Here is a 21,207-nt window from a genome sequence, read left to right as displayed (position 1 = left end):
CTTCATCTATGCTGGCATCTTCAGAAGCATGTCACAACAAGATGTGCTTCTCTGGATATAAATATGATTACTTATCATAAAAAAGGCAACAAGTGGATTTTCCACATGTAGGGTAAACACATCTGTTATGATCCTCAAATGTATGCCTGGCAGACTCCTCCATCATGTGAATGGAATGTCATTATAACATCTGCAGGGGTCTTCTGTCAAGTTATAACAAGAAAACAAAAGCTCTGCAGAGGAGATTTTAGGGTTGCCAATTCCAGGATGGGAAATTCCTGCAGATCTGAGGACAAAGCCTGGAGAGGGCAGAGTTCAGAGAGGTAAGGAAACTCAGCAGGGGTATCCCCTATAAGGTCCACCCCAAAGATTCCATTTTCTCTAGGGGAACTGATCTCTGTAGTCTGGAGATCAGTTGTAATTCCCGGAGAACTCCAGGCCCCACATGTTGTTTGGCAACCCTGGGAACTTTGGACACAGAAACAAGCAGATGTAAGCAAGTTTTAATGTTTAAGTATGAGCAGCAGAGGCCAAAAGAGAGAAAATGACTAGGGGGAAAAAAAGAGCAAGAGTATCTGCTGAGCAAACAGGCTGATTACGTTAAGGGACAAGAAGAGCAGCACTTGGAAATCAATACAGATGAGGCTTTGAAAAGGTTGACTGAGTGCACTGGATTAGCTATTGATTTTCATCATTTTCACAGCTAGTCTTGCACTCTCCCCCCGCTGAGGCCATTAAACACAGAGACCTTAAACCTCTAATCCCTTGCTAATAACAAACAAGACAATGGCTCGGAAAGCTAAGGATCTAACAGAATGTCCAATAGCTCCAGAGCTTTGTTGAGTGCTCTGTTGCCTTGAAAACAATTCAAAGAAATTCAGGGATGCTGTTTAGAAACAAAATGCAGCAGCAGATAGAGACATGGATCATTAAGCTAGAAATTGGAGCTAAGAGTTTCATTGTAACCAACTGTGGACTGTTTCCCCTCAATGTTTTTTTTTTCTGGAAAAGTGTGATGCTTTCTTTTGCTCAGTGTCTTGTCAGTAAGGCTGCTGACTGTTGAATTTTTTTTTAAAAAAGAAACTGGTATGTGAATAGGACCTCTGTCTCAAGGGATAGCCCTGAAGATGAAGCATAATAATTTTGGGTGGGGGCAGTTTCTGGTGAGATCTGTTAACTGAGCCAAGCACCAAAGCAAACTTTCTACCTTAAACCAAAGGCAGAGAAAAACATCAATAGCCCACTTGTCTTCTGTTCAGTGCGCCTTCCCATTAATTTCATTGGAGTTTTCTTTTGATCATTTGGCAGCTCATCATCCCTGTCTATGGTTCTGATAACTGTTAGATTTCTGTGGGATGCATTTTGGGAATGGAAGGCCAAAGCCTGACTCCCTTCTAATCACATTCTGTTACAAAGCCCTATTATTACCAATAAGATAGTTTTCCTGCCCCATAACCTTTAGAATTACCTCCTTTATTTCAGTCTCAAAATAACTGTGTGAAGTAGGTTAGGTTCAGATAAAAAAGTTTCCCAGTAAGGCTAAGAGGCAACATTGGAAGAAGGCCTTGGCCTCTATGCCCTCTTGTTGTGTCCTTGTTGTTGGGCTAGTGTGTGAGGCTGGATGTTGGACTAGAAGGGGTCTGCAACCTGCATCTCTTCAGATGTTCATGGATTACAATTCCCATCAGCCCCTGCCAGCATGGCCAATAGATGGACCACTGGTCTGATCCAGCAGGGCTTTTCTTATCAATAAACTAATTCTCAAGAGTGGATTCTTAAATCCATAGATTGGAGCCATTAACAGAAAAAACAGCTCTGTCTACAAACCTAAAAACCCCAGTTTGCAGGGGGGAAAAGTTTAAAAATGTGAGGGTTAAAACGTGAAAATGGTAAAAGGAGGGCCTGTGGCTTTAAGAAAATAATGTCCTCAGTGGCTGTTGCTAGGCAACCTCAACTGAATTACAAACCTTTGGGCCTTGTTTTTTGTCAATAAAAGGCAGGGGGAAGGAGAAAGGCTTTTAAGAGAGAATTCATCAGAGCCAGGCCTGCCAGACACCATGTGCAGCTTGCTCTTAATCACTATCCAGCAACACTTCAGATAGCTGCAGTTGCGGCCAGTGATCACTGTCTTTCAGTGTTTGAGCATTTACAGGATATGGTGCCAATCCACAGGAAATGGTGCCAATCCCCAGGCTTCCAGACTTGCAAGTCTTCTGTGTGAGCAAGTCTGTATTCTCCATTTGTATATGGTAGGGGTCATGACTGATCTGCTTTCTTCTGGTCACTACATTAATAGTCTACAAAAAGAACGATCTTTCATAATAGCACTATAATGCAATGATTTAGGAGAGTGTGCACTATTTAATTTATTTTACTTTATTAAATTTGGGCTCAGGGCTGCTTACAACAATTTAAAACATGGTAATGCAATAAAACAGTAGTATAAATTAAGACTCTACTAAAACCTCAGCTAAAAATCCTCTGATGGCAGATAATATTCAACAATAGCTACAGCAGTCTATAATCTGATAATAAAAAAGAGAGAAGAGAAAGTGCGAGGTGGGGTTCACAATTTGTCCTTCATAATTTACAGATGACAACTGATAGTTTACAATTGACAATTGGGGTGCCAGCTAGCTGGAACAATGGACAATGGCTGGCCTCAGCCAAAAGCCTGGTGGAACATTTCTGTCTTCTAGGCCCTGTGGAACTGGTTGTGTCAGCTGACAGAGAGTTCCACAAGGCCAGACTTCTGTGTGAGTTGGCTTTAGTTGAGGCCTACCTAATGTCCTTGGGACTAGAGACCACCAGCAAATGATTATCGGAGGACTAGAGAGTCTTCTGTGGGCAATATGGGGAGATGTGGTTCCAAACATACAAGGGCCTCAGATCATGCAAGGCCTTAAAAGTCAACACTAGAACCTTGAACATGACCCAGAATTCAACTGGCAACCAGTGCAGTCTGCACAGCACAGATGTAATATTCTCCCTCACTGGTATATTGGTTAGGAGTATTGCTGCTGCATTCTGGACCAGTTAAAACTTCTGGATCAGTCTCAAGGGCAGGCCCACATAGAGCAAGTTTCAGTAAACCAGTCTAGAGGTGACCTTTGCATGGATTACTGTGTCTAGGTCAGAATGGGACAGGTAAAGGACCAATCACCTAGCCTGATGGGAAAAGGCCACCCTTGCCATTTGTATGACCTGGACCTCATGGACAAGACAAACACCAAGGTCACACCCAGGCTTTTGATGGATGTGGCAGAATGTAAAGCCACACTGTCAAGTTGTGGCAGTTGGAACCCCTTCACCATCCCATCCCATCCCAGCCATAGGACCTCCATCTTCAATGGATTCAATCTCACTCTTCCAATCATCCAGCCACAGCCTCCAAAAACAGTGTCAGCATATCTGAGGCATCAGCCGGCTGGCCCTCTATCAACAGAAAAAACTGGGTGTCATCACCATATTGATGGCAACCCAGCCCAAAATTCTGAACAAGCTGTGCCAGGGGCCGCACATAGATATTAAACAACACTGGGGAGATAATAACCCCTGCCACACTCTGCAGACAAAAGGCTGTCACTGGGACACTCTCCCCTTACCCCCCTTAAATTGTTACCTAGTGTCCCCGGTCTTGGAGAAACAAGGCAAGCCAGTTCAAGGCTGTATCATGAATCCCAGCATCAGTGAGGCAGTGGATCCATAGATTATAATCAACCATGTCAAATGCTGAGATCTCACCTACATCAGTCCAGCTGCATACAGAGCTCATCTGAGATGGTGACCAACATGGGCTCCATCCCATGGACAGGACAGAAGCTAGACTGGAGGGGTCTAGAACTTATGCATCATCCAGAAATGCCTGGAGCTGTTTCACAACTGCTCTTTCAACTACCTTTCCCAAAAAATGATGTTTGAAATTGGGCAGACTTGCCAACCCAGATCAGCACTGAGGGTATGGGTGAAGGTTGGTGAGCCTGCAGAGGGCTTATCAGTCCAGATTAATACTGAGGGAGGTGGTTAGCACTGGGAGGGTGACTGCCTCCGTTGACAGGTCTGCAGTAGGCTCGCCAGTCCAGCTTAGTATGGAGGGAGGGGGTGGCTCACCAGGTCAGATTGGGAGCAAAGCAGTGGCTTCTTGGACAGGCAAGACTGCAGAAGACTTGCCAGCCCAGACGGGCTCTGGGGGAGTGGATCACCAGGTGTATTGGTATCAAGATGGGGGGGAGGCTGCATGGACTGGCAAGCCTGAAGTGGGTTTGTCAGCTAGAACAGCACTGGGAGAGGTATTTGACACTGAGGGAGGTGGATGCTACAATTGGCAAAAATGTAGTGGGCTTGGCAGGCCTGATCAGGAGTGAGTGCGTGGGTTGAACAGAGTTGAACAGAATGCAAAGCCTTGCCAGGAACCAGATTTGTCCTTCATGTGAGCTTTCCTCTGTATACCATCCTGTATCCATGTGGAACATAGCATTTACTAATGAGTGTCTTTCACTGTTATCTATGTCAAAGAATATGAGAAGCAATTATACAAATGTATGTAGAATCATGTAAACACTTAATTCCCCCTAACCCCCCCCTCCTCCTCCTCCTCCTTCTTCTTCAGTTATGTTTGACATCACCAGATCTCTAGCTGGTTGTTGGCCTTCATTACAATTCAAGCCTCACCCAGAGGCCTAGGAAGTTGCAATGTATCTGCATGATGTCACATGTGGGAAAACCTAATCTGTGAGTTGAAACATAGTCAAATCACAACTGAGGTCCCTTTTGCTTTTTACTGTCCACCATCCATGCTGCTTGCAGAGGCAATTTTCTTGAACTGAGGTGAAAGCCTAACTTCAGAGTCTTCCACCTTGTAGGCCTCACATAAAACCCTATTGCTGAATAAAACACATCATACCCCCCCCCCCCCCCAAACATCTACAACATTAAATTCCGGAAATCTCTCTGCACTCCACATTGACCTATATCAATGTGTTCAGAGCATATTAACTATCCTGAGAGGTATCTGTCAGCTGCTTCAGAAACTTTACATTCTTCTGAGAACTGGAACATCTGCAGAACCCGGAGGTCCATTCCGCTCCTCTCACATCTTGAAGGATGTGACTCACTGCTGGTTGTGGCTATCAGGATTGAAGTGAAGTGTAAGTGCAGCAGAGTAAGCTCTTCTGTGACAATCTGTTGAAGAGGCACAGAGAATAAAGTGTCTGGCTGCCCCTGTCAAAATCTCCCTGTCAGTTGAAAGGTCTGCTGCCAAACAATGGTGTCTGCATTCTTGAGGCACTAAGTACCTTGTAATTGCTCCTTCCTCATTCTGCCAAGTCAGAGAAGGAGTGGGGATGCACAGATGTTGCTATGAGATGCCTTCAGTTTTTGTTATTCTGAGCCTGACAATTTTGATATCTTTTCTATATTTGTATTTATTGTAAGGACCTCTGATGCTGAAGAATAGGAAGGGATTGTTGCCAGTAAACTAAACTAATGTGGGTTTTTTTCTAGAATTCATCATCTTCTGAAAGAATGGGAGTTAATGCCTTGAGAATAGCAAGCTCCCTCGGCACCCAAATGAATGGATAACAAAGGAAACTAGAATCCATCAAGTGGTAGACAAAATGCCTGCAGATTCACAAATTACTCTCCAATCAATATAATGTCAGAATGCCATGTCCTCTTATTTTTATTCAAGAAGACAGTATAACCAGTAGTAATTAGACAATTATGAAACATTCATTTCTGTTGTTTTATTCTCCTTAAATGAGAGCATAAGATCCCATCAATTTCATGCAATGTACCTGAAAGAAAGCAGCTACATACTTGAGCAAAACAGCAAAAAAACAGTAAAATTTGGATTCAGGTTATGTTGGCTTTAAAATTATTGGTAGAACCAGAAAACCCCAAAATACTTTTAATGAAAAACCCAAAAATTGTCGAAGGCTTTCACGGCCGGAATCACTTGGGTGCTGTGTGGTTTCCGGGCTGTATGGCCGTGTTCTAGCAGCATTCTCTCCTGACGTTTTGCCTGCATCTGTGGCTGGCATCTTCAGAGGATCATGATCAGCCCGGAAACCACACAGTACCCAAACCCAAAAATATTCAGATTTCCCCAAAACCTGGGGGGAAATTTTGGCTCAATTTGAGCCTATGGGAAATTGGGGGGGGGGTGCTTCCTGTCTGTAGGGGTGGCATTTTTCAAGGTAGAGGCACCAATCTTGCAGGGTGGATTAAGGAGACTATCCTGATAAGAACACCCTGGTTTGGTGAAGTTTGGTTAAGGGGTTCTATGGGTCCCCAAAGGGGTAGCTCCCATTTCCCATTGTTTTCTATTGTTTCCAATGCAAAGAAACACCAGTGAAGCAGCAACACATGAAGGAGGGGAGCTTCAACTATGAAACTTAAAGATCTCCCCACAAACTTGGTAACAGCAACAACTTTATAGCAAAACTGTGAGAGCAGCCAATTATTTAACTTTTGCAGAACCAGAACAAAGAAAGAACAAGGAAAAAACAAGTAGTGAAATTTGGATTAAAAAAACATTTAAATAATCAGATCAAACCTGGCCTGTAGGCCTAGCTTAAACCTGTTACCTCCCCCACAATACACCACCAAGTCCAAGCAAGCAACTAAAACAAAGACCAACAAACTGAGGTTGATAAGATGGAGGTGTTGGTTTTCCTGGTGATTTTGTTGGTTGGGTCCTGTTTTAACTTTCTGTATGTTGGAGGAAGGAAGAAACTCTGAAAATGAACAGAACTTGGCTGCCAGTGTTGAAAAATACTAGGGTCAAGACCTGGTTGCCGCCTTTGTTACTCACAGACAAGGTTTCCCCACCCACCCTGGACACTCCCCACACACCCTGGACAGATATATACTCCACTTGCTTTTCCAACATCAGATCCTCTGAAGATGCCAGCCACAGATGCAGGCGAAACGTCAGGAGAGAATGCTGCTAGAACACGGCCATACAGCCCGGAAACCACACAGCACCCAAGTGATTCCGGCCGTGAAAGCCTTCGACAATACATTGAACATCTCTACGGGGAGAAATTGTTCCAAGACACACGGAAATTGGAAAAACTACGGCTCAGGAAAGCACACTTACTGTGTTCTCTAACCTTTCTTCTACGCTGCAGAGACACAGGTACTATCCCATCATTTCTTGCAGCCAAAAGGACTTTCAAAACACCACAGGCTCACCGCATCTATAACCGCCTAGAACGTACGCTTTTACGTGAGAGAATCCACACCACCCGCAAAGAACTTGCAAACTTAGACAGGGAGTTATTAGTCCTTCATATCAATACCAGCCAAAAGATGAGTGCACAAGACTGGGATAAAATTGACAACTTCACCTACAGCAAAATGGAGAAAGACATGGTTTACCACACTAAAAGGCAGAAACTAAAATTCGACAAATGCCAAAAACATCAGGTGAAACCTGTACTGGACACATCACGGACCATCATCAATCTGACTGAGAGGCAACTCTCTGAGGCTGAAGTATCCATCTTAGCAAAAGGAGGCAATTTTGCTGTTACCACCACCAGAATTCCAGTAGAAAACATAATCGCTAATGTGGAATCAGCGATTTATCATCTCCCTGAGGAAGAAGCGGAGGAAGTAAGAGGAGAAACAGCAAGGATTCTGAGAAAGGCAAAACTTCCCTCCAGTAACATAACAAGGAAAGAAAGAAAAGCCATCAAAGATCTCAGTTCTGATTCAGAAATCATCATTCTACCAGCAGATAAAGGTAATGCCACGGTTATCATGGAAACAGACCAATACAAAGAAAAAATCAGACAACTTTTGGACCCCACAACATACAGAAAGTTAAAACAGGACCCAACCAACAAAATCACCAGGAAAACCAACACCTTGATTAAAAACTCCTCAATTGATCCTATCATTCGCAAACGTCTCTGCAAATCTGAAGCTCACCCTCCTAGACTCTATGGACTGCCAAAAATCCACAAGGAATCCACTCCACTCAGACCTATTGTGAGTGCAATTGGATCTCCTACATATGATTTGGCAAAGTTTCTGGCCACACAACTGCAAATCCATATTGGACTTACTACACATTACATTAAGGACTCAACTCACTTCATTGAAAAAATCAGCAAACTCAAACTTAACCCCAGTGACAAACTGATCAGTTTTGATGTGGTGTCCCTATTCACCAAGGTCCCCATAGCAGACACCATGACACTCATTAACCAGAAATTCCCAAAAGACATCACAGCCCTGTTTCAACATTGTCTCACTACCAGCTACTTCCAGTGGGATAATGAATACTATGAACAGAAAGATGGGGTAGCCATGGGTAGCCCTCTTAGCCCTGTAATAGCTAATTTTTTATATGGAACATTTTGAGAAGCAAGCCCTGAAAACAGCACCAAAAAAGCCCACCATATGGTTCCGTTATGTGGATGACACATTCACCATTTGGAGCCACGGAGAAGAAGAACTAAACAGTTCCTGGACCATATCAACAAGATCCACCCAAACATCCAATTTACTATGGAGAAAGAAAATGAAGGAAAACTACCATTTTTAGATGTTTTAGTCATCCGCAAACCAAACCAGCAATTGGGACACACAGTATACAGAAAACCTACTCACACAGACAGATATCTACACAAAAACTCCAATCACCATCCAGGGCAAAAAAGGAGCACCATAAAAACCTTGGTACATCACGCAAACAGAATCTGTGAACCTCACCTCCTACAAGATGAATTGAATCACCTAAACAGGGCTCTACAGGCTAATGGTTACTCTAATACAGAAATCAGAAGGGCTGCAAGACCAAGAACAAGCCACATGAACAAAGATAAAGAGCCATCTAGAGGGAAGGTGTTCTTACCATACATCAAAGGAACCACTGATGCGTGATGGGAAAACTGATGAAGAAGCACAACCTACAAACAATCTACAGACCCACTAAGAAAATTCAACAGATGTTACGTTCAGCAAAGGATAAGAGGGATCCTCTAGCTACTGCAGGAGTCTATCGCATACCATGCAGCTGTGGACAAGTCTACATAGGAACCACCAAACGCATGGCGCACGAACCACGTATCAAAGAACACGAAAGGCACTGCAGACTATTTCAGCCAGAAAAATCAGCAATAGCAGAACACATGATAAACCAACCTGGACATAGAATATTATTTGAAAAAACAGAAATTCTGGACCACTCTGAAAGCCACTACGTCAGACTACATAGAGAAGCAATTGAAATCCATAAGCACATGGACAATTTTAACAGGAAGGAAGAAACTCTGAAAATGAACAGAACTTGGCTGCCAGTGTTGAAAAAATACTAGGGTCAAGACTGTGTCAAACCAGCTCCACACAAACACAGGATGACCATAGACAAAAGAAACAAAGGCCAGGATACTTCTATTCAGATGCTCCCACCAGTGACCTTGCTATCTACAGGGTTACTCCCAGGCTATAGTCTTCATTGTTACTCATACTTCTATTCAGATGCCCTCAACTATTGACCTGGTTGCCGCCTTTGTTACTCACAGACAAGGTTTCCCCACCCACCCTGGACACTCCCCACACACCCTGGACAGATATATACTCCACTTGCTTTTCCAACATCAGATCCTCTGAAGATGCCAGCCACAGATGCAGGCGAAACGTCAGGAGAGAATGCTGCTAGAACACGGCCATACAGCCCGGAAACCACACAGCACCCAAGTGATTCCGGCCGTGAAAGCCTTCGACAATACATTTTCTTGTAGTGTTTGGCTCAGGTATTTTTGCTGCTTCAAGTATTCACCTCCCCGCCGCCAAAAAAAACCCTGAACAAACTTTCAGTTTGTTTGCTGATCTGACTTTACTAAACAAATTAGCCTAAACAGTTATCATTTATCCTGGTTTAATGATTCTGTATGCAGACAAAATGATACAACTGGCAGGATGATAGCAATAGTCTGGAGGGATTGTTCTCAGTACCTGTTTCCCACTCATGTAATAAAGATCATACCTCATTGGCAGAACAATGTCGAGGCCACTGGTTTGATCCCTAGCATCCACAGTTAAGAGTCTCAGGTAGTTAATGATAGAAAAGGCCTTTCTCTGCTGGAGCCCTTGAAATCTACTATGAATTGGCAAGAAGTGATATGCAGATGGTACAAAATAGATTTTCATGTCATATGTAAAAACAGAGAAGTCTTATTCATACGCACCTGTTTTCTGACCTTTGTAACTTTCAAGTTGTAGTAATGATCTTTGGTGGGGAGCCACCAGGACCTGAAGAGAAGAACTGATTTTTAATGCTGGGTTTTTAATTAACAAATATTGTATTTGTTTATTTATATTTGTTATATTTATGTTTTACTTTGTAAGCTGCCTCAAGCAGGTTCCCTGGATAAGCAGCCTAGAAATCTTATAATAAAGCAGAGGAAGCAAGAACCACGTGAGCAACACTCAGGTCCCTGAAGAAAGAGCTGAATAAAAAGAGATAGCTAAATAAAAATGGCATGCAATAAAAATGGTATGTAAGGCATAAACAACTGTAAAATGGCGTTTAGTGTAAAAAATGATGCAGAATGCCATAAAAATAAAATAAACAGCAGTAGGAAGTTGGCCAAAGAAAATAGACTGGGTAAAAATGGTTGACCTGATCTTGCACACAAACACAATTTAAAAAAATGTCATATGCAAAAGACAGAAAGATAGAAAAGGAAAGGACATATTTAGACTTTCTTAACCATTAAACACAAGATAGAAGATGAATATTAATGCAATTATGTATGTTCTCCTGCCTTCTTTCCATCCCTAGATACTTAGAAAGCCATCGTTATCACCATGGCATCTAAACACATGAGCAAGGCCCGCAGGACCCTTATCTGCTGCATTCATGATATCCTGTGGGATCAAGGCCCCTCGCTCACTCTGTTCTTTCTGTTTTTGCAAACCTCCCCTCCTTGCTTGCCAGAATGAAGAACTGGCATACTTGCTGCCATGCTCTTTATTGTGCTTGGAGATCCTGTGAGCCACAAGGTAACAGAAACACGCAGCTCACTATTTATTTCACAGGAGGTGGAACACGTTTTTTTTGTTTTATCTCTTTCTAGACAGTTAGCTTGGTTTAATGGACTGTCTTTCAGCCTGTGCATAATTCTTCTTCAAATTAAATTCTCTTAGAAGCCCAACATAATACACACCGGGTTGTCAGCTCATTACTTTTACATCCTTTCTTGTTCTGTTTATGTGAGCAGAGGTTTAATTAACAATAATCTACTGTGTAGGCAATGGGAAAGAGCCTACCTGGAGGTGTATATTTATGTCCCATTATTATATTTTGGAGTTTTTCCTTAGAGCAAGCTAATTTTCTTCTGCAGATGGGTGACTTTTTCATATACAAACACTGGCAAAGAAGATTTTCTTTTCCTCTTAAGACTGTGGGTCGATCTGGAACAGTCTTTAAAAGGCATTAGTATTGCCTAAAAGCTATAATCACTAATGTTAATAGCTTTAATGGGTTCTTATGAATGTCATCACAATGACTGGTGGCTTACAAGATAAAATGGGCAATTGTCTTGATTTTGTCAAGACACAGCAGAAAATTTCCCACATATAATGAAACTTTCCCTTCATGAAAAAAAGAGAGAACAGAAATACATCTCAAAATCATTCAGGAAAACAACAAAGAGTGAAACAGTGAATGGAGAGTTTGGAAAAAGATAATAAACTGTGTTCCAAAATAGATAACATAGCTCATGAAATAGCCCATGAAACAGCTAAACAAGAATGACTCCTGGGTGACCTGAAAGCAAAGTCTTACAAAAGTTGACACTTGCTTCTTGATCTTGTGGTCCTACCTATTAGGAAACAAGCATAGGAAATTGGGCTAACAAATGTTATTTTGTGGTTGTTGTGGGCTTTTCCAGGCTGTGTGACTGTAGCCTGGTAGATCTTGTTCCTAACGTATCACCTGCATCTGTGGCTGGCATCTGCAGAGGTGTATCAGAGAGAGAAGTGTGTTACACACTGTGTTCAGTGAGAAGGGAATGATTAATGGGGTATATTTTGGGACATGGACAATATATACCCCACTAAACATTCCTTTCTCACTGGACACAGTGTGTAACACACTTCTCTCTCTGATATATCTCTGCAGATGCCAGCCACAGATGCAGGCGAAATGTTAGGAACAAGATCTACCAGACTACGGTCACGCAGCCTGGAAAAGCCCACAACAACCAGTTCTGTCCGTGAAAGCCCTTCGACATTCCTTTTGTGGATTTATAAGTTTCCTGTCGATATCCACATGTACAGTTGAACAATCCTGGCTTACAGAAATAGAGGGCCTAAGTCAGTGGTGGGATCCAAAAATTTTAATAACAGGTTCCGATGGTGGTGGGATTCAAACAGTGGCAGCGCCACACACACGCACCTCCAACCCCTTCTTGGCACTCAGAAAAAATTAGTAACCACTTCTAGAGAAGTGGTGAGAACTGGTTGGATCCCACCTCTGGCCTAAGTGCTCAGGAAGCAGCATGAACCTGTACCCTTAGGAATGCCACTTGCACTGGCATAAGGGGCATTTGCATGGGCACCAAGGTAAGTACTCCAGTACCTGGGAGAGACATGGCATTGCAGTGAATGGGCAGTGAGCGGCTGCAGGCTCATTCAGCACAGACCACGACAGCTCCCTCCCTCACATGCTGGATGCAATGAGCCTGGTTCCTTGAATTTGCAAATGACAATGAGCATGTAATCTGTTGGAGTGGTAGTGGCCGGTGATGGTGAATCTGGTGGTCTGACATGGCTACCTCAAGAGCAATGCCAGCAATATTGGGGCCGCTTACCCAGCCCCTGTGGACTCTAGCTCATCCAGCTCCTGGCCATTCTGCTCTGTCCCCCTGGAGCTGCCCCCGGTGCAGCAAACTGATTAGAAAGTGGTTCAGCTGTGCCATTGCTGCACCATATTTCTTTGTTTGAATTTATTTGAATTTCTTTTTAAATTTATTTGAATCTTTTTTTAATTACACAGTAATTATGAAGTTTCTCATATTTATGAATATATTTTGGCCCTCAACCAGCATGCCCGTCTTTGAACAATATCTCCACTTCTGTAAAGCTGGACATTTCTGCCTTGTTAGATGCTGTGTGCACCTGTGGAGTAGTCCTTTAAAGTCTCAAATTAGCATCTGGAAGGCTTGGATTCAAATTCCCACTCTAGCCATAGTGGCTTGAAGTGCTGGATTAATATCTTGGAGACCTGGGTTCAAATCCACGCTCATGCCATTGAAGCTCACTAGGTGACCTTGAGCCAGTCATACCCTCTCAGCCTAACTAACCCAAAGAGCTGTTGCCAGGGGAAAATGGATAAGAACAATATAGGCTACGTTTGGGCCCTATTAAACAATAACAATAAATAATATCTATTGATAATGAACAAGACGGCTTCTAATATTTTTGTTTTGTGCCATTAACTTATGTTGACCTCATAAGGTTTTCAAGGCAAGAGATGTTCAGAGGTGACTTACCATTGCCTACCTCTGCATCACAACCCCGGTATTCCTTGCAGGGCTGCCCATTTAAATACTAAACAGGGCTGACCCAGCTTAGTTTCTGAGATCTAACAAAGTCAAGCAAGCCTGGGGCAATCCAGGTCAGGACAGTTTTTAATCTACACAAGTCTATATCATTATGTTACTACTTTATATTTTGTGCCTCTCCATGGCTATTCTGATCTAGCAGCCAGCAATTATTCACCTGTATTTCTGGCCATATTTGTGCTAGGGTATTTCTTTACAGACAGGTGAACTCTTTTTGTTGTAATCTGAAGTTTAAGATTTCCATTGAAAATGTAACTGCCCATTCATAATGTTCTAATTATTGTCCCATTTCTGCTACCATTTCCATTTCTTCACTGTTATCTGTTCACTTTAGTCAAAAGGGCTTTTTGTTTGCATTTGTTTTATTTTGTTTTTGCATGTATGTTGGCAGTTATAAGTGCAATGTATTATGGATCAAAGCTGTGTGAATTCTTTGCCATTCTCCGAAATGCTTCTTTCTTTCTAAAGGTAAAGGTGGAAGCGCCAGGTCATTCCAGACTCAATGGGTAGTGCCACATCATGATGTTTACTTGGCAGACTTTGCTCATGGGGTGGTTTGCTATTGCCTTTTCCAGTTGGACTTGCTCTTTCATTCTAGCTTTTGCATGTGATTACAGGAGAGGCTTGAATATGAAAAGGTTAAACACGTATGATGGAAAAAGTATAATAAAATGCACAAGGCTTGTTTGACAATAATGAAAGTTTTTGAACAAAGATTTTACATGCATTGGAAACTTTAATTAATTTGCATAGTATTTACGATACTTAAAGGAGGTGCAAAATATGTGTTTTCAGGATCATTTTCAATGTGTACTTAGAGCCATTCAGTCCATAAGGGAGTGGTATGCATGTAACTGATATACATATGTCTGCCAGCAGTTCCATCTGTCAAATTCATGTCTTGCTGTCAAACATTGGTCTAACTGACCTGCATTGGCACAGAATTATGATTTATATTCCTGACACACAGTAATAAAGATACATGTAAACATATCTACATCTTTGGACAAAAAGCTATGGCCAACTTTTTATGCCTTGCTGGATCACGCAGCTGCATTTTCAAGGGACTTGCAGATGCCAGCAACAGGCCAGGGATGAGATTATATCAGGGGCTTAGATGCATCTTCCTCTGTCATGGATTTATTACTGAATGCTTCTGTAAGAAAATACATCAAGCAATTCAAGATGAACCAGATTGAGGAAAAAATCTTAATTTGTGCCTGTGTTTATGCAATAACATACTGCAAAAAAACACAGAGTTTTATCAATAAATCTTTCTCTATATTGGAGGAAGGCTTAACAGCAAACACAAGCCTGGACCTGCATTTTTCAAGTATTGATATCCTGTTCAAGGAGCTCAATGTGGCTTTCTTGGTTTTGTTTTATTTTGCCTTCAAAACAACATTGTGAGATGAAATAGGTCAACATCTAAAGCAATGCTACCCGGTGTGATCATAAATGATCAGGATCAGAATTCAAGGCTTGCTTGTCAAGAAGATGTTCCTGTGCACCAGAAATAAAGCTGGTCTCGCATCTCAGCTAAATAAGCCAAAAAGGGAGTTTAGAAAAGCAGAATACAATAGCCTTGTAGACGGGCAATTTGTGGAGGAGTACCACAATCAGTTGGCCTTGTGTAGACAAGAAACTGGGTAATCCCTGTGTGGTATTCACAACTATATGTTGAGGCCCAGGTGTAGCAGTTTCTGAGAATGGCCAGAACATCTTACTTCACAGAAGTGAAGATATAGTTCAAAGATGGGATGTATTGGTTAAGGGTCAAATGATATTCATATGTTTGAGACACTTGTAAACACTATTTGTTAAGATTAAGGCAAGTAAGACCCCGATAGGGGAGGTCAAGTTGGCTGGAAGAACAGTGCTAAAAGAAATGGAGTCAAGAAAGATAAACATAAAGATCTGATTTCCTTTATATAGACATTTCATTTTGGGGTGTGGTGTGGTTTCCGAGCAGTATGGCCATGTTCTAGTAGCACTTTCTCCTGACGTTTTGCCTGCATCTGTTGCTGGCATCTTCAAAGGATCTTTTTTCTCCTTCCTTCTGTCAGAACAGACTTTTAGAAATGTAGAGACGGTGTTTGAGAGTTTTTATTACTCTTTAAGTTTTTCCATATTTATCATTCTAGTAAACCATTAAAATATTATTTAGCTACTCATCAAGGACACTTTTCAGTTAGGCATAGGAGCTGCTCTGAAGGGAAACCAAAATAACCTGTTTTCTTTTTGACAAAAGACAGATGCAGGTAAAATGTCAGAAGAAAATGCTACAAGAACACGGCCATGCAGCCCGGAAACCACACAACCCCCCAGTGATTTCGGTCGTGAAAGCCTTCGACAATACATTCCATTTTGTATCAGCACTCCGAATGAAGACATGAGACATGAGCAGTTGGATTAAAGTAAGTTTTATTACAGGTTGATCTACATCTAGGGCTCTGGTATGTCAAGGCCCTGTCAAGAGTTTAGCTCTGTCCTGGCTCTTGCCAGAATATGGCGTGGGCCAGGAGAAGGTGGTACCATGAGAACCTAGCTTGTGAGATTTGCACCTGAACTCTGTCATTGCTTTTACCTTGTTGACTTTATCTTGCCTCAGAATGCATTTGGTGATTGCACCTCACTGGGATGGCAAGTGAGGGGTTGGAGGGGTGTTTGAAGAAAGAGATATTAACCAAAGAATTTCTAGTTGAACTTAGTTCCAGCAAAGAACTTGTTTGTATCCCTTTTGCAATGTACTTCCAATTTAAACAATTTCTGAACCCAAGAGTCTGGTTGTTGGAGGAAGCTATCAGATCCTGACACAGTTGGCACCAATAACAGTTCAAAGGCCATAGGTAGTCCCAGGAGTTTAAGGTACAGGACAGAGAGGAAGTTGAATCACAATTCCTCCTACGCAAGTTTAACTGGCCTATTCTGAAAGTGCAGTGGTGGGATTCAGCAGGTTCATATCCCTTCAACAGAACAGGTTGTTAAAATGCTGCTTGTAAACAACCAGTTGTTAAATTATTTGAATCCCACCACTGGAACCGGTTGTTACATTATTTGAATCCCACCACAGAGTAAGTGCCATTCTGGTCAGTGGAATTCACTTCCAAATCAGCATTTATAGGATTGTAGCCCTTGGAATGAGCCAGTTGATGTTTCTTTATACTTGTGTTTGTATGTTGAACAGGAGTAATCATAATTTGTCTAGGGTTCCAAAGTCTTTGGGCCAACCTTATCTACATCCATAATGACCCTTGCTATAACTTTTGAAAGTGGATTGCTAATTTAACTAGCAGCCTACTAAGATTATCACCATTCTGGGCAGACCCACTGTAGCTCCAAACCTAGCCAGTCTTTCCACTGGCTTTATTTATCCTAGCCTGCACATAAAACAATCCTGAGAGATGTTAAGCCTCCTCTCCCTTTCCCACATCCTGCTCAAGCAACTAAGGACTCCCACCAATCCACTAAACTGCTGAATTCAGTGATATACTGAGTCATGAACAACCCTTCATCCTCATATGCCTCAGGGTGCTTGACAAATGTTTCATCTACTATAGGAACCATCCCTGTTTCTACCATCCTAGAAATGGTCTAATCTGTCCAAAGACCAAGATGAAGAACTCCTCCACCAAATCCTTCTTGGTTTCTTTATGATGATATGAGAGTTCTTGGTTTATACCAGAATCAGGCAGAAGGGCTAACTGCAGAAAATCTGCCAAGTGGCCCCAAAATCAGTTTCAATAATTGCTTAAATTCTTGTTGCCCTCTGATTGTGACACACAAGGCAGACAACAGTCCCATGCTTTTTCAATAGGAGTCTTAGGCTCTATTTGTAAAGGAGGCAGCCTCAAAACTGCATCACACCCCTACAGGCTGTGAACTGACTTTGTGAAAAAGTGAACCTCTCCTAAATAATGCAGGAAAGGAGAAGAATATTCATTTTATTTGTTTGTTTGTTTGTTTATTCTTTATATTTATAACCCGCTCTCCCCCGAAGGGCTCAGGGCATCGTACAACATTTTAACAGCATAAAATCATATAAAACCAGTAAAACATTCCAATCAGTAAAAGAGATGGCAACAGAACCCACCTCCTCCCCTCCATACCCATGGGAAAGCCAAGGTACGTTGTTCCTGCTCTGTGAGCAAGAATTTTACAGTGGGGTTGTAAAAAGGACTCACACCACTGTGTGCAATGCAGTGGACATAGAAGGCTATAACTTTGCACTGCAAATTTCTTATAGAATGGAGGCACTTTGTCAGAACTGCCTGAAAACTGAGGGTGACAGAATATGCTTTGAGTAAAGGGTCTAGCTGCTGAGAATTTTATCCCTATAGAGCCAGGATATGTCCAGCAACATGAGTGCCATTGGAGCTGAAAGGAAACCTCTGTCAGATTGGTTTCCTTAAATGTCAGGCTCTAATTCACATATTTAATTCACATATTTAATTCACATAAAACATGGAGCATGTTTTATTATTATGCAAAATTTCTGTGTTTGGTATGTGTGTCTGGGAGGGATTAGGTTGGGAAAACAACATAAGCAGGGGAAAACAACATAGGTTGGGAAACAACATAAGCTATGTGACCTGTTGCACCACCTTAGCTTTATTTATTCAATTCTGCCTGTAAACTGAGCTCCACATAATGAACACTCCAATTCACACATAATGCAACCTACTAACTCGTGGTGAGCAAGCTGAATGTATGAAACAGATCTGTGAAACTCACATAGTCAGAGGAATTAATTTAACTCTAGCTGGACTCTGTAACATGGTCATCTGTGACAATGGCCCAATAAAGAATCTGAGCCTAATGATACATGGTAATGGATTCAGGGTGCTTGGCAATTGCCAAACTTTTCCAGTTCCTTCAAAATTAAAAGTATATTACTTTTGGCTATAGTGCACAGCTTTAGAAGAGCCAATATGTAAACAACAGCAATTCATAAGCCTTCTATATCCCCCCCCCCCCACAACCCCCAAATGTTAAGAATGAATTTTCTTATCCTGTTGCAGACTTGGTTCCTTTACTTCCCACCAAAGGCAACATGAAGTGAATGTTGGATTCTCTAAGCTGCAGAAGCTCAGCAGTATGGAAGATTAGGCCATAAATCCTAAACCCATGGTATTATTAGCAAAGGAAGACAATATGGACATGAATTACTAAGCCCCCTTCAATCCTAGTGAATTATTAAGTGTAAGGCCAAAGAATGAAAATATGCTCAGCACAACAAAGGCTTAGTTAATAAACCATAATTCAAGGACTGGAGTGCCTGATTGCTGTGCTGAAACATTATGAAAAATAGTTGTTTTTTTAAGTAGTCATATATGTTAATTAAGATGGGAGTCGGTTCTGAGTAGTAAATTACCTTGTGTTATTTTCACTGCCAGTATTGCTCATTAGTCCAGATGATTGCTTGATTTCTCCAGCTTGTTTTCTAGGGCAGCTTTGAGCAGAATAATGCAAGCACCATGTAATTTATTTATGGATTGCTTCTGCTGCAGAGAGCATCACAAAGGCCTTGGCAGGCATCCAAAGGGACAATTCATAGATACTGGGGCTGTGATGAACCCCTAGCACAAAACACACACCAAAGTATCTGATTCAGTGCCCACACATTTTGGGTGGTGGGTAAGGACAGACAACATGCATGATGAACCCTCAACTCGTGTGTGTGTGTGTGTGTGAGTGTGTGAGAGTGTGAGTGTGAGTGTGAGGATGATTCAAAAATGAACACACACACATTATGGTATGAATGCAATATGGAAGGGAGGCCAGTGTAGAATTCAGCTCCACCATTCCAGAATCACAATAGAGTTGTTAACAATTACTTTCTCAAGGGGCTATTATTTTGAGTGACACATGATAGGAGATGCTTCCCCTCATAAATGAGTACATCCTTTTAAAATTTCTTCTAGCCTATTTCCATCATATTACCTGCTTAAACAATAGGATAGGGAAAAAATGGAAGGAGGTTGGAGCTTGCATGCAAATCAGAGTGGGTTCACATTTTCATGTTACTTCCGTATTTCTGGTTGCATCTCTTGCTTCTTCTGATCAAACTTGACAACCAGTGGCTTGGTTGGGAGTATGGGCATGGGCATGCGTGGTTGTGAGCATGATGACATCAGTTCCAGAGCAAACCCAGAAGTGACAGTGTTTTAATAATTGCCAGAAATGCTATAGTTTTGTCATAGAGCAATAAATAAATGTAGATCAAGAAATTTAATCACATTAGCAAGAGAGGAGCATCCCTGTTCCCTTTTGTACAACTACTTACTTCTTTCATTCATTTTCCAGGACTTCTAAGCATAAAATACCCCAGAAGAAAAAGAGGAAAAACATATAAAAGCAATGGAGACTGTGATCGGATAACTTGAGCTACAGGGACTGAAGTTGCAGAAAGTCTTTAAGTAGTCCTTTTAGTCCTTCAGTCCTTTATTTAGTCCTGCCCTTTTCATTTTCCTGCCCTTTTCATTTTCTAAATCTCACAATGAAAGGAGGGAATTAAAAAATCCTAATGAGTGAGTCGTGCTCTGAAAACTACCCCAACTAGCTTGGAACTCCAAAATCTGGACTCAGGTTGGGAAACATCCCTGACTCTAAAATGCCTAAGCCATTTTTTTTCTTAGGGACAAAGAAGTCAGTTTCACAAAACTAACAGCCCAATCCAAAGCCTGAAGAGGCCAGGCATGATTCCATTGCCATGCCAACCCATTGCCTCCAGATAACTTTCAGACAGTGTGGGGAGGCAGGGTAAAACAAAAAATTCCCCAGCTGCCTAAAAACCCTCCATTTTCTAAAATGGAGTTACACCACCCTTTGGGGTGGCATAAGTCCAAGGCACCAGGCACTGTGCAACTCTGCTGCCTGAAATGTCATAACTCTATTCCAGGCAATGGAGGGTTTTCAGGTAGCAAGGGAATTTTTCTATTTTCCCTGCCTCAGGTGGCCAGGTCATTTTTTGTTTTTCCCTGCCATCCTTGGAAACACCCCAGAATGCTCTGAGCTGTGCCAGTATCTTCTTCGACACCAACATAGCTCTGAAGGCCAGGCTCCCGTTCAGGTCTGGTACAACTGAAGTTCACAGTACCTGCCCACCTCCCATTTTGCTCACTCTGCCGACACATTTGCCAAATGCACCGGAAAGGTGGGCAAACATGCTGCCGCAAACTTACGCAAGCTTCATAGACCCATTCCAACCCCCTTTGCATTGGGCTGTAATTCATGTATATGGCCTTTTGTTAGGATTTTACAAGTGCCTTCTTAATTCATTCAAGGAAAAGTTAACAGTTGAAGATACATGCCTGGAATCACATGAGCTTCTTGAAAGATCTCCCTGCACCTTCTTCCAGTAAGTGAGGAGAGACAGACTCACAGGCACATAAAGACTGCACAGACACCCAAACTGAGCACATGTATAGTATAGAGTTTGAAATTCCTATATTTAGTGTAAATTCATTTGTTATCTAGTAATGTTCTACAACACAACTCACTCTCATCTGTCCTATTATTTACTCTGCCAATTCATTGCAATACAACTCCTTTCCATAACATTTATGATAGATCTAAGGTGAGCTGTGGACAAACAATGTAATCTACTCCCCACTCCATGCCT

This window comes from Sphaerodactylus townsendi, linkage group LG05 (assembly GCF_021028975.2).
Source record: "Sphaerodactylus townsendi isolate TG3544 linkage group LG05, MPM_Stown_v2.3, whole genome shotgun sequence".
Classification (NCBI taxonomy): Eukaryota; Metazoa; Chordata; class Lepidosauria; order Squamata; family Sphaerodactylidae; genus Sphaerodactylus; species Sphaerodactylus townsendi.
The sequence above is the reverse complement of the archived record's forward strand: the minus strand, read 5'-3'. Positions refer to the sequence as shown.